General features: G+C 49.7%; 1 long non-coding RNA gene across 1 annotated transcript; it reads left to right on the top strand.

Annotated features, from left to right (window-relative positions):
- Positions 1-1,058: 1,058 nt before the first annotated feature.
- LOC106006380 lies at positions 1,059-5,672 on the top strand. Its single transcript, XR_001180401.2, has 2 exons — positions 1,059-1,301; positions 3,170-5,672. It is a non-coding gene; the product is annotated as an uncharacterized LOC106006380 (long non-coding RNA).
- The last annotated feature ends 9,161 nt before the right edge of the window (positions 5,673-14,833 follow it).

Raw genomic sequence — 14,833 nt, forward strand, 5'->3', positions numbered from 1 at the left:
TATTGTGAAAGAATCAGGAGTTGGCCAATTATTTCTCTCCTATTTCATTTTCCATGAACATTTACACGATATTTGGTTTCATACCTCTACCATTGTGAAATCATCACAACCTTGGCACCAGCTCGCCCCTCTATGCCAGGGTATGTTTGGGCCAAGAAAAAATCTGCTTCTGGGTGACTGGGAGACTCTACGATCAGAATGATGTCAGTAGGGAGTTACTGGGATCCTAAATTCCAAGCCAGTGCCTAATGCCCAAATAACATTTCAGATTTAGAAACTTCAGATAGAAAATTTGTGTACATGATGACAACTGAAGAAAATGTGTCATCCCGAAACCTAACCTTGACCCCTAACTTTAACACTGAAACCTAACCTGACCTTACCGCCCAAACTGGAACACTGAATCTCAAACCTGAAACTGAACCCAAAGTCTGGAATCTGAACCTGAGCGCTGGACCCAAGGCCTGAACCAAAAACCCAAACCCTAAACCAGAACCCTGAGTCGTGGACCCTGAACCCAAAGCCCAGCATGAACCCAAATCCCAAATTTGACCTTGAACTTTATCCAGAAGCCCTGAGTCTTAAACCCTAAATCATAAACCTAAATCCCTAAACTCTAACTCCCCTTTCCCTTCACTCTAAATCCTCACCCTGACCCTAAACCCAAAGCCTGATCTAGAACTCTGACTGAAACCTGAACCTGAACCCAAATTCAAACACTTCACCACACCTTGTTTATGCTTTCACCACTGATGGATATTTGCAGTTTCTACATTTTAATTCTTGTTTGGGTTGGGGGCTAGGATTAGGGTCTTGGATTGGAGTCAGGGCCTGGCTTGAGAGCAAGTTGGGGTCAGAGTGTGGGTCTGTGTCAGGGCCAGGGTCATGTTCGGTGCCACCGTTTGGGTCAGGGACTGTTGTCATTCCATATTGTTTCCAATTCATTGTTCCTTAACTATTTTTGGAGAAGTCGGGGCATATTGGGCTCCAAGCAGCTTGAATTTCCAGAATGAGCTGGCTGAATGGACCCCAGGACCGAGCAGGTGCTTCCTTTGACGGGGGAGCTCCCCTGGTCCTGCACTGCCCTCCATCGCCTGCAGAGGGCGCCGGGCCCCACCTCCCGCCCTGAGCCCGGCCTGCGCAGCCGCAGCTGAGACAGCCGCCAGGCCTCCTCGGGACCGCTGTGGAGACTTCTGGAGGATGTGGTGCCACTGCCACGCTAACAGGACAAGCTGGGGAGGACGTGGGGCCGCTTGCACACTGACAGCCGTGCAGCCCCCTCTGGACGGCCACTGGAGACGGTGAGAAGCCGCCTCAGCGCGGACTGTCGTGGGGGTGCGCGTTCTCAGGCCTCCACGGAGGACGCCTGCGCCGTGTGGACCGTGGGGTTTCCGTGGCTTCATGTGCAGGGACAGGGCCCCCTGCGGTGCTGTGTGCGGGGCTGTGAGGTCCCCCCTTCCTGGGCTCAGATGTTCCCCGTGTCCCATGAGCACGTCTGCGCGCCTGCAGACTCGGCTCCTGGGGCTCCTCAGACGGTCTGCAGGCAGGGAGCGGCCGCCCGCCTCGGGGGGCTCGCGCTCCCCCCGCCTCGGCCCTGCAGGGTCCTCCCCGCGTCCACACCCGCTCCAGGGCTGGCCCGGGGCCTGGGAGTTCAGGAGCAACTCCGCGGACCCTGTAGACGGCTGTGGGGAGAGCGTCCCGACTTCAGGGAGAAGGATTTTGAGGGTATTATTTTATCTATTTTTTTCCTTCTCTTCTTACGCTTTGGTGTTGGATCGAAAAGCATTGCTAAATCCAAGGTTATGGAGATTTATCCCCCCTTTTTTTTCTAGAGCTTATAATTTTGCTTCTTACCTTTAAGCCTTTGACTTATGGTTCATGTGTGTATGCGGTGTGAGGTTAGGGTCCAGTCCACTCCTCAGTGCATGGACAGCCGGTTGTCTGGCACCCTTTGTTGAAAAGACCATTCTGTCCCCTCAGTGTAAGGTCAGAGGGAGAAGCAGACTCCCCTTGGAGTTGGGAGCCCAGTGCAGGACTCGATCCCGGGATTCCAGGATCATGACCTGAGCTGAAGGCAGTTGCTGAACCAACGGAGCCACCCAGGAGCCCTTAAAAGAAATTTTCGTGTATTGATATTTTGTCCTGTAACTTTGCAGAATATTACGAAGGTCGGTGGGTTGTGCGGGGGGGGGGGGGGGGGGGGGGGGGGGGGGGGGGGGGGGGGCGGTATAAGTTTCTGGTCAATCATTGGGTCAATCTTGGGTTCCATGTCACGGGATCTTGCTGGCATCTGAGAGTAGCTATTGCTTGAGGGGTTGTTTTGGTGCCTACCAGGTCTTTGATTTGAGTTAACAGATGAGGGGGAAGGAGGGAGGTCATGAGTTAGGAAGTACAGACAAAGGTCACTCGGAGAGCAGGGGAGCTCTGAGCCTCTGCCACACAGCTTGCCTTGCTCATCACTTCCAGCTTGCTTGGTCCTGAGTTCTGTCCTTTTAATGAACGGGTCATCTAGTAAGTAACGTGTTTCCCTGAGTTCCATGAGCCGCTCAATCAGACTATTCTAACCTGAGGAGGAGGTTGTGGGGACCTCCGATCTGTAGCCCATAGCTTGAAAACACGGTGACCTCTCTGCCCAGCCACTGGCTGACCACTAAGTTAACAGCACAGGATCCAGTGACCACATACAACAAAGAACACGGACTGAACAAAGTTAGTTTAGGAAAGTCACTAAGCCAGCAGTAGCAACCGCCACAAGAAGCCATAACAAAGCCTGGCGTGAGGAAGGTCTGATTTCAGGGTGCCTCCATGGTAATATTCATCATCACACCCTGGGCTTGTCAGTGGGGCCAAGGCCCCGGGCTGGGGGTCAGGTGGCTTCCCAGCCAAGCACAGTCCTGTGCTGCGATGCACAGAAGCAGTTTTAACCAAGGTCGGGAATATGGGATGGGTTTTCCTGCCTCCCCCTGCCACCAACCCTTGCCCAGGGCTGCAAGAGAGGAAAGTTTCCTTCAAGTCCTCTTAAGGTCCCTGGCTGGGTCTGGATTTGACAAAGACAGATGAACGGGAGAAAAACAGGCAAAGTATATTGATTTTCTTCTCTGGTGGGAGCCTCACGTGAACATGGAGACCAGCAGAGGTGACTGGAACAGACAGCTCTTCTATCTTTCAGACAAAGAAGCGATCAGTGTGTGAAGAAGAATTGAGAGACACAGGCGTTTGGACTCGGGCTGGTAAATGACAAAGAAGTAACTGGGAAGATAAAGGTTAGTTTAACCAGGTTTGTTCCTACAGACTTTGTGGCCCTAGATTCCTTGACTCTGCGGTCTGGGGAGAGAAAGTGCCACATGGGAGTATTCTGACCTGCTTTAAGGAAGAACGGCTGATGGCTGGTGATCAGAGGGATCTTCCTGCTTCTGCTCTATGCACAATTCTTTCAGTTTCTATATTTAATTTGCGAAGGTGCCATATTTGGGGTACCGTATCCCAACCTTTACTGGCCTGGTGCTGTGCCCTTCTCCTCCTAGTATCCAGGACATTGAATGTGCTGCTGCAGAGACCTCCAGTCCTGGGGCAACCCCTTCTCCAGGGAGGCACCTGCCTCCAGATGGCAATTGCCTACGACTTCCCACACAGGTGCCCTGTTGCTAAGGGTGGCCGCCCTTCCTCCAGGACATTGGGTGAGAGTGTGCAGATCTTACTTTGAGAAACTGACTTCATTTCCTGCAAATGTCTACCCAGTGGTGGGATCATACAGGAGTTCTATTTCTAGTATTTTGGGGACACTCCCTACTTTTCCCACCATGGCTGTGCCAACCAATGTCAATTCTGGATGATTTTACCTATAAACCAGATTTTTCAAGAACCTCTCTGGCAGAGAACATGAGGAGCACATTTTCAAGGCCTCGCACAGTACACTAACCATAGGAACAAACCGGTAACTCAGAAACTATTGACATGAAGAACTGTTTCTCCTTCTTCCGATTCTGGCTAGTGTGCTGGGCTCTGGCTCGATCGTGCCTCAGGCAGCTGGAAGGACCGCCACTGAGATGGCTACTGTTTCCAGAAATTCTTCAGGGTATGGCCAGGTTTCCCCACCTGTGCACAGATCAAGTTGGCAACCTCTGACAGTGGAGCTGTGGGTCCTGCAGGCTTGGTCCCTCCCCATCCCGCGGTGGAGCCATCACACTGCGCGTTTAGGGGGATTAGAGCTGCCCATAGGCTAAACCACCTGAGATTCCCACTGGAATCTGATTCCTACCTGACCTCCAGATGCTCCTCAGTTACTCCTGAGCCTCTGGTGTCTTCTTGGAACCGTGGCCTGGCTGTTTCCGGACAGCTCGTCCAGCGGAGCCCTCATGTTCCAGGGAGGGGAATTATTAGCTGGAATCCGCAGTGTGTCCTGCTGTCCCACCTGGATCGCTGTTTGAAGGCACGTCGTCTGGGCCATCTGAGGATCCAAGATCGTGGGTCTGTGGTCTGGAGGGGTTCTGAGCAGAGCTAGTGGGATGGGAGGGCTGTAAGGCACAGAGGCAGGCTTCTAGAAAGCAGTCTCGGGTCCCAGCATTCTACCATTTTTGAATCAAAGTCCTGAGACTTTTAAAGTGCCATCAATGTTACAGCATGGGCCAGAAAATCACATCTCTGTGCTCCCAACACCACCTCAACTATTGGCCGTTTTTTGTCACTTGAGCTGAGTATAAAGGATTAGGAGTTGGGGCTTGAGGAGAGGTCCTGGGCCAGACTTTGAGTATGGGGACACAGGCCTTCCAGAAAAGCTTGTGCTGAGCCTCAGGAGGGCGCCTGTGTGGAGACCCCAGCTGCAGACACTGCTGTCCGCTGATGCCCCCCCTCAGTCCTCCCCAGTGCACCTGCTGCTGGGGAGTCCCTGCCCCCTCCTCTCTGCAGAGGGCTCTCTCCTGCACCAGCTGTGCCCCTCCCCTGCCAGTCACTGCCAGCCTGCAGCTGGGGACGGTGGATACCCCGATGATCTCCAGTCCTGGCGCAGATCCAGTGCGGTCTCCCAGCAGGCCTGAGGGCCAGGCCCCCACGGTGCTCACTCTCCTCCTGGTGACTCACTGTGCCACGTCCTCCCTCAGCCTCCCTGGACCCAACTCCTCCTCTTCTCAGGGACCATCCTTGGCCCAGGCTCTAGGTCATCTGGACCTTCTGGACTCACACTTCCATCGCTTGACATGGGCACAGGCTGGCCTCACAGACTGGTCAGGGGAGACCCAGTGCAGGAAGATGCAGGCCACTGCAAGGGAGATGCCAGGTGACCGCAGAGGGAGCGCACAGGTCTTGCACAAAACATGGGGCTCGTGGAGCCCAGTGTGGGATGTGGGCACCCAGCCAAGGGGCACGGGGAATCCTGGCAAGGGTGGCCCTAGTTGGGGGGAGGGGAGACCACCGAAGGGTCACAGAAAAGGCCAGAGATAAGGATATATCTTCCCAAAGAGGTCGATGGAAGGATCAGAGGCTCACAGAGACGCTTGGGAAAACTCGGAGGTCCTGGAGATGTTGGCTGAAATGCTGTTATTTGGTCAGACAAGTCATGTCACAAACCTCCAGTCAGTGCTGGATGATTGACTCTTTGTTGCTTCTAGGAATCGGGGGTATGGGCCATTAGCACTCACGTTGTATGAAATCTAGAATATATTTACTTTTTAAAATTATTTTTTTATTTTTTTTAATTTGATCTTTGTTCATGTTCCAAGAGTCATTGTTTATGCACCACACCCAGTGCTCCACGCAATCCGTGCCCTCCGTAATACCCACCACCAGGCTCACCCAACCCCCTATCCCTCCCCTCCAAAACTCTCAGTTTGTTTCTCAGAGTCCACAGTCTCTCATGGTTCACCTCCCCCTCCGATTTCCCCCAATTCACTTTTCCTTTCCTTCTCCTAATGTCCTCCGTGTTATTCCTTATGCTCCACAAGTAAGTGAAACCATATGATAATTGACTCTCTCTGCTTGACTTATTTCACTCAGCATAATCTCTTCCAGTCCCATCCATGCTGCTACAAAAGTTGGGTATTCGTCCTTTCTGTTGGAAACATAATACTCCATAGTGTATATGGACCACATCTTCCTTATCCATTCGTCCGTTAAAGGGCATCTCTGCTCCTTCCACAGTTTGGCAACTGTGGCCATTGCTTCTATGAACATTGGGGTACAGATGGCCCTTCTTTTCACGACATCTGTATCTCTGGGGGTAAATACCCAGTAGTGCAATTGCAGGGTCATAGGGAAGCTCTGTGTTTAATTTCTTGAGGAATCTCCACACTGTTCTCCAAAGTGGCTGCACCAGCTTGCATTCCCACCAACAGGGTAAGAGGGTTCCCCTTTCTCCACATCCTCTCCAACACTTGTTTACTGATGGGATCAGAACCCAGCTTTCTGTGGGAAGTGGGAGAAACGGGACATGGTGTGCTTCATGTCACTAGCCGAGGTCCTGGGTGTTGGCGGTGGGTGGGGAAGCGGGGCCTGTGGATCTGTCTCATCGTATCCTGTGGAATTCAGGGACACCCTCCTGTCTGTTGAGTCATGCGGAGACAGGTGGACAGGGGTCTCGGGCCGGGCACGTCGGTTGTCCTGGATCGCCACCAGGGGGCAGTGTGGGGGGGGGCAGTGAGGCCACTCCATTTCTATACAAACTGACCCGGCTCGGTGACTGGTTCCTAGCAGCAGCATGGGGAGGGAGGGCAGTGGTGGTGCACACTTCCTAGGGTTGTGGTCCTGACTCATCTGGAGCCCACCGAGGTCAGCCATGCCTGGCTCAGAAGGCACCCAGTCAATGTACCCGTGGGCATGGTGCCCATGGTACTTCCGAGCCGGCACCCATGCTGCCGCCTCCTACTTTTCATCGTCTTCGTGGTCATGAGCCTTTGCTCTTCCCCATGGCCCCCGGGTTATTGCTGGCCCTCCAGCTGGCCCTCCTGCCTGGGGTCCTGTGCCACCCGATGCCAGGGTAGCCTTCTCGAGAGGCAGCTCAGTCAGTCCCCTGATGGAACACTTCCGTGGATCCCCTGTGAGGGGAGGACGGTGCCCTGCCCTGGAAGGGGGCTGCAGGGCCCCAATCAGGAGAACCGCGTCTCCGTTTTCAGCCTGGCCTGCCCTCCCCTCAGTCCTCCTCAGGGAAGCTGTCCCCACTTTCTGAGCTGACAGCTCTGACCTTAAAAGCCAATATTGCTTTCCGTTTCTCCGTGCCTTAGTTCATCCATGGCGCGTCCTTCAGACCCGTTAGTGAGTTTTCAGCAGTCCTGCAGGGCTGTCTGCTCAAAGACGAGTGACCTGGGAGGGGCAACCTTCCCTCCCACCTTCCTCAGATGTCCCTGAGCCTGGGGCCAGCTGTCCCACTGAGGGTTGAGGGACCCGAGCCAGCCCATCCTGAGCCCAGGCTGTCAGCGATGTAGACTGATGCGTGCCAGGAGCGGTGGGCAGGTGGCATGAAGCAGAGGCAGGCACTTTCTCTTTCTCGTTCCTTCACCCCCCTCTTCCTCCCGGAGGTAGCTCAGAGCAGCCTTGGAGGAGCCCTGCATCTCGAGATTCCGTGACCTGTGCCTCCTGCCTTCATTTGATGACCTCGGTGGTTTCCTGTTGCTCTCGTGGCAGTTCCTGGATCACGGGAGGGGATGGTACCCTTGTCTGTGCTTTGACCTCTTCCTGTCCTGCACGGAGCCCACCCACCTTTGCACCTTCCATGGATGTGCTTGGAAGCACGCTCATCCACAGGGAACCTATTGGCCGAAGGGATCCAGGGAACGACCATTGAATTAGCGATCCAGGATAGAGAACCAGCCTGCTCCGAACCCTGTCCTGCACTCTGTGACTGTCTTACATTAAAACAGAAACAGTAACAGCTTTCTGGACTGTGAAGTGGCATCTGTCTCTATGTACACCGTTGAATGCCAGGTGCAGAGCCAGGACAGAAAGCAACCATGCTCCTGTGGGCTGGGATCAACAGTTAAAGTGTAAGAACTCAGTGAAATCTGAATAAATATTGTCGAGGAAATACTCCCAAGTAGGGCTTACGAACATTGCACAGCAAAAGCTTTTTCAAATAGGTTACCGAAAGAAAAATCGTTTTTATGTTTTGTTTTAATTCCAGTTGACTTAACATACAGTGGTATATTAGTTTCAGATGTACAACAGGGTGATTCTGTAGTTTGGTATATTACTCCGTGCTCATCAGGAAAAGCGTAATCTTAATTCCCTTCACCTAGTTCACTCTTCCTTCCACCCACCTCCCCTTTGGTAACCATCAGTTTGTTCTCTGTTGTTAAGAGCCTGTGGGGCACCTGTGGGGCTCAGCCGGTGAAGCATCTGCCCTTGGTTCAGGTCATGATTCCACAGTCCTGGGATCAAGCCCCAAGCTCTCCTTGCTCAGCAGAGAGCCCGCTTCTCTCTCTCCCTCTGCCTGCCATTCTGTCTACTTGTGCTCTTTCTCTAGCTCATTGTCCAATAAATAAATAAATAAATAAATAAATAAATAAATAAAATCATTTTTTAAAATTCTGTACTTAGGTTTGTCTTTTTCTCTTTATTTTTTCTTTCTTAAATTCCACATAAGAGTGACATTCTATGGTATTGTCTTTCTCTGATTTCACTTAGGATCACACTCTCTAGTTCCATCCATGTGTCTGCAAATGGCAAGATTTCATTTTTTTTATGGCTGAGTAGGATTCCACCACGCATGCATGAGTGTGCGTGTGCGCGTGTATACACATATCTATTGTCTCATTTATCAATTTATAAACAGACACTTGGATTTCTTCCCTATTATATTGCAAATAATGTTTCAAGAAACAGGGCCGCATTTATCTTTTTCAATGATTGTTCTCCTATTCTTTGGGTTAACACCAGTCGTGTGACTGCTGGATCATAGGGTAGTGAGTTCTCAATGTGGTTTTCTGAGGAACATCCATACTGTTTCCCACAGTGGCTGCAGCAGGTTGCATTCCCACCAAGAATGCACGAGGCTTTCCCTTTCTCCATATCCTGCCAACACCTGTTGTTTCTTGTGCTGTTGACGGGAGCCATTCTGATAGGTGTGAGGTCATATCCCACTGTACTTGGGATTTGCATTTTCCAGATGATGGGTGATGGTGAACATCATTTCAGGGGACATTTGGCCATCTGTATTTCTTCTTTGGAGAAATGCTGTTCATATCATCTGCCTATTTTTTTTTTTAACTACGTTCTGTTTTGGGGGTGTTGAGTTTTATCAGTTCTATATATTTTGGACACTATCCCTTCATTCCATAGGATATTTGCAAATATCTTCTCCCTTTCAGTAGGTTGTCTTTTGATGATTACATTTTCATTGTTCTTCTGCTCTGTGGAAACTTTTTATTTTGATGTAGTCCCAGTAGTTTAGTTTTGCTTTTGTTTCCTTTGCCTCAGGGAACATGTCTAGAAAAATGTTGGTGTGGTCCATGTCAGAGAAGTTACTGTCTGTGCCCTCTTGTAGGACTTTCATGGTTTCAGGTCTTCCATTGAGGTCTTGAAACTATTTTCAGTTCATTTGGATGGTGTAAGAAAAAGGTCTAATTTCATTCTTCTGTGCATAGCTGCCCAGTTTTCCCAACACCATTTTTTGTAGAGACTGTTCTTTTCCCTTTTGATATTCTTGCCTGCCTTGTGGAAGATTAATTGGTCACATAATTGTGGGTTTATGTCTGAGCTGCTGTCCTGTCCCCTTGGTCACTGTATGTATTACTGTGCCAGGACCATACTGTTAGGATGACTAGAGCTTTGTAGTACAACTTGAAATCAGGAATTGTGACTCCTCCAGCTTTTTCTTTCTCAATATTGTATTGGCTGTTCAGTATCTTTGGTGGTCCCATACAAATTTTTAGGAGTGTTTGCTTGAGTTCTTTTTGTTTAACTTCAGCTCAATGAGCTAACTTAGAGTACATCATTGGTTTCCGATGTAGTGTTCAATAACAGATCAGCTGTCTATAACACCCAGTGCTCGTTGCATCACGTGACCTTCTTAATGCCATCACCCACTTACCCCATCCCCTACCCACCTCCCTTCCTGCAACCCTCAGTTTGTTGCTGTAGTTAAGTCTTTCATGGTTTTTCTCCCTGTCTGATGACTGCCCATTCAGCTTTCCCTCCCTTCCCCATGATCCTCTGTGCTGTTTCTTCTATTTCACATATGAGTGAAACCCTATGGCAGTTGTCTTTCTGATAGACTCATTTTGCTTAGCATAATATCGTCCAGTTCCATCCAGGTTGATATGATGGTAAGTATACATCCTTTCTGATGGGTGAATAATATTCCATTGTATTTATGTATTCATCTGTCCATGCACATCTGGGCTCTTTCCACAGTTTAGCTATAGTGGATATTGCTGCAGTGAACTTGGGGGCGCAGGTGTCACTACTTTTCACTCAATCTCTATCTTTGGGGTAAATACCCAGTAGTGCAGTTGCCAGGTAGTAGGATAGCTCTTTTTACCTTCTTGAAGAAACTTGATACCATTTTACAGACTGGCCGTATGAGCTTGCATTCTCACTAGCAGTGGAAGAGGGTTGCCCTTTCTACGCATCCTCAACATTTGTTATTCCATGACTTGTTAATTTTAGCCACTCTAACTGGTGTCAAGTGGTTTCTTATGGTTTTGATTTGTATTTCCCTGATGGCTGGTGATGTCGAGCATTCCTTCGTTTGTCTGTTAGTCACTTGTATATGGTCTACAGGGAATGCTTGTTCTGGTTTTCACCCATGTCTTGAGCTAGGGTAGGGTTAAGGCCCAGGAGCACAGAAGGTTTGATCTGCTGATGAGAGAAGAATGTCACAGGGGACAGATTTGAGGGCTACAGGTAGGGAGAATATTGGGCTTAGGGTGTGTGTTCAGTATGGTAACAAACATAGACATAAACGGGGATTTACTGATTTTTTCAGTCAGAATTCTCCTCTCTGAATCCCTTCTGGAGTTCCAAATGGCTCAGTTTCTTCCTGGGTGGCAGGCTGAGTCCTCTGGTATGGCTCAGGTGTCCCCGGTCTGGAGGCCTTGGGTGCCAGGCTAGGAACAGAAGCCTGAACCCCAAACTCGGGTAAGGTTTAGGGCATAGGGGTATGGCAAGCCCAATCTGCCTGCACTGAGGCAAACTCCCCAGGGAGCTGAATTGAGGGCATGGGTCAGGCTGAGTGTCTGGCTCCGGGTTTGTGTCCAGGGGGCCACTGAAGTTGGAGGTGGCTCCAGATGGGCATGTAGATTTCTCCTGCTCTGAATCCTTTGAGGAGTTCCAAATGGCTTGGTTTCCTTCTGGGTGGCAGGCAGAGTCCTGCAGTATGCCTTGGGTATCCCCAATCTAGAGGACTTGGGTGCCAGGCCTTGGGCACAGAGGCCAGGAAACCAAAACTAGGGTTAGGGGTAGGCCCTAGGGACATTGGGGTTTGATCTGCTGACGCTGAGGTGAGCTTCTGTGGGGACTGAGTAGAGGGCATGAGTCAGGCTGAGTGTCTGGCTCCAGGTTTGTGTCCAGGGCGCCTCTGAAAGTAGGGGCGGCCTCAGGCGGGCATGCAGATTTCTCCTGCTCTGAATCCTTTGTGGAGTTCCAAATGGCACAGTTCCCTTCTGGATGGAAGTCAGAGTCTGGGGTATGGCTCAGGTGTCCCCAGTGTGGAGGACTTGGGTACCTGGCCCATCGGGGCACCAAAGCCAGAAATCTCAAGCCAGGGTTAGGGCCTAGGGGCAGGCCCCATCGGCAGGCGTTCAGGATAGCTCCCTGTGGTGTTTAGTTGAGGGCGTGGGTCAGGCTCCCCTCTGCCTCTGGTGGTGACATCCTGCATAGCTATGCCACACATGGCCTCACACTACATCTCAACACTGCCTCTAGTGGTGGTGAGCAGCACTGCAACACCTCCAGGCACCCTCACACTCCAGGTGACCACTGCTCCAGTGGCGGGAACTGGCAGTGCCACACCTTCCAGCTTCTTGCTCTGCAGTTCACCAGCGCTTCCAGTGTCAGGATACTTCACTCACACTCCTTTCAGCATCTCATATTGTAGTTCATCACTGTCCCAGTGGTGACAAGCTGCAAAGCCACGCCATACATGGGCTCACCCTGTATGTCAACACTGCCTTAAGTAGTGGTTGGTATTCTGGCTTCCCTAGCACTGCTGCTGACCACTGCCTCCAGTGGCGGGAACAGACGCTGACTCTGCTTTCAGTGTCTCTCCCTGCAGCTCACCACTGCCCTCGGTCGTAACTGCACTGCCACTCCTTGCAACATCTTAAACTGCAGCTCAACACTGCCTCCAGTGGTGACAAACTGCCTATGATCTCACATTGCATCTCAGCACTGCCTGTAGTGGCTGTAAGCAGCACTGCAAGGCCTTCAGGCATCGCTTGCACTGTAGCTGACCAATGCATGCAGTGGTGTTAAAGAACATTGCAACTTCTTCCAGCCTCTCGCACTGGAGCTCACCACTGCCTCCAGTGGAAGAAATCTCATGGGATGTGCCTGTGTTCTCATGAGATTTGGACAGAATTCACAAGATTTCACTGAGTTCTCATGATTATTGAAACGAGTTCTCAAAAGATTTGGACAGAAATCTCATGAGAAATGCCCCAGTTCTCATGAGATTTGGACTGAGGTATCAGGAGATTTGGATTGAGATCTCACAGTATGTGACTGAGTTTTCACGAGATTTCAACTAAGATCTCATATTTGGACAGAGATCACAAGATTTGGACTGAAATCTCACATGATCTCATGAGGTTTGGGAAGAAATCTAGTGAGAAATGTCTGAGTTCTCAGGAGATTTGGAATGAATGATATATCATAAGATTTGGGTACATTCTCATGATATTTGGACTGAGATCCCATGAGATTTTAAATAAGTTCTCAGGGATTTGGACTGAGATCTCATGAGGTTTGGACTGAGATCTCTCAGGGGATCTGGGAAGAAATGTTGTTGTATGTGCCTGACATCTCAGGAGTTTTTGGACTGAGACATCACAAGATTTAGAGATCTCCTCCTGGGATTTGACTGAAATCTCATGAGATTTGGAAATAGATAATGAGATTTCCCTGAAATGTCAAGACATATGAAATGAGTTCTCATGAGATTTGGGTAGAAATCTAGGAGCCTGAGTTCTCATGAGATTTGGACTGAGATCTCATAAGATTTGGATCATGATCTCATGAGATTTGGGTTAAGAGCTGAGAATTGCCCAAGTCCTCAGGAGACTTGGACTAAGATCTCTCGAGATTTGGAATAAAGTCTCACCAGATTTGGACTGAGATCACATGATTGTCCTGAGTATTCATTATATTTGAAATGCATTCTCATTAAATTTCTATCCAAATCATGCTCCTGTGTGCTCATCCGGGAATCAAACTGGATTTTCCTCTTGATGCCTGTGGTGTTCAGGTGGCAGCCAACCCCATTGCTTCACTGTAATTTGTCTTATTTTGCTAAATCTTATGCTCACTTTTTTGTTGGTCACTGAGAGAGGGTAATGTGAATCTGCCTCTGGACATGAGTTTGGGGTTCCCCCAAAGGCAGACCCCAAATCAAGGACTTATGTGAAGATTGTTTATTTGGAATGGTCCCAAGTGAGGGTGTGGAACAAAGGAAGGGAGTGAAGGAGAAAAGCTGATGAAGTTTGCATTAGCAAATGGGTTGGTGCTGTGGGGCATGGCGCCCAACCCTGATGTGCCCTTCTGAGAAAAGATAGCACCCCATCTCAGCATGGCTCCTTTCAATGACGAGGGGTGGGGACATTCTTCCACAGTCTCCTGTCCTGCTGCTGTTTGAGGGGTGTCCCTTGAGGCCTTCACTTTCCAGGTTGGCCTGTTGAAGGCTAAGCAAGCTCCTGGGAGTGCCAAAAATTACTCGGGTAATTGAGTAATTAATTAATATGGATGACATGACTCACATGCATGAGTCAGCTCAGGCTGCTGTAATAAAATACCAGACTGGGACGCCTATAAACAAATTTATTTTTTTACAGTTCTGGAGGTGGAAATTCCGAAGTCTGGGTTTGGGGAGGGTTGGTTTCTCCTAGGGTCTCTCTCTGTGGCTTGCGGGTAGCTGCCTTCTTGCCATGTTCCCATGTGGTATGTGCACAGTGATAGGGTTTCTCTCTCCTAGTGTCCTCTTGGATTAGGGTCCCATCCTTAGGACCACCTTTAACCCTACTATCTCTTTAGAGGCCCTTTCTCCAAATGCAGCCACCCTGGGGAGTAGGGATTCACATATGAATTTTATGGGATCAGAATTCAGTCTGTAACAGTGGGAAGCTCTTTCCTATGGAAATTGCCCACCATAGCTGCAGGTGAAATGGGGGTGGGTCATCAGCAGTATTGCCACCCATCCATTATTGTAATCCTCCTAATCACTTAGGTACGTGTTATCACCCCTCTTATAATCACAAAGAAGATCAGACTCAAAGAAGTTAAACACCTAATCCCACATCATACTGTCAGTGATAAAGGTAAGCCCAGATCTAATTCAGCTCTGACTCTTGGTCCATGATAACTATTTTATATTTGAATTTTAATGTGTTCATGACTTATCTCATTTCCTGGAGGGTTGGAATGTTCTTATAGTTAAAAAAAAATCCTACAGTACCAGCATAGAGCATTGCAATTAAGTAAACACTCCATAAACTTAGGCATTGAGGTTTTAAAAATCACCTCTTGGCAGTTTCTTTTAGAGATAGATTGGGATGGGGGGGCGGTATCTATGCAACCAAAAGGAAGTTAAATCTGTTTTCCTGGGAACATGGTAACCTTTGAGAGGCAGGTCACCCTGGGGCCCCTGTGATGGTCCTTGCAGGGTATGAGCTAAGAGGGGCACAACCAACCAGCC

This window comes from Mustela putorius, unplaced genomic scaffold (assembly GCF_011764305.1).
Source record: "Mustela putorius furo isolate JIRA1106 unplaced genomic scaffold, ASM1176430v1.1 tig00001130_pilon_pilon_pilon, whole genome shotgun sequence".
Classification (NCBI taxonomy): Eukaryota; Metazoa; Chordata; class Mammalia; order Carnivora; family Mustelidae; genus Mustela; species Mustela putorius.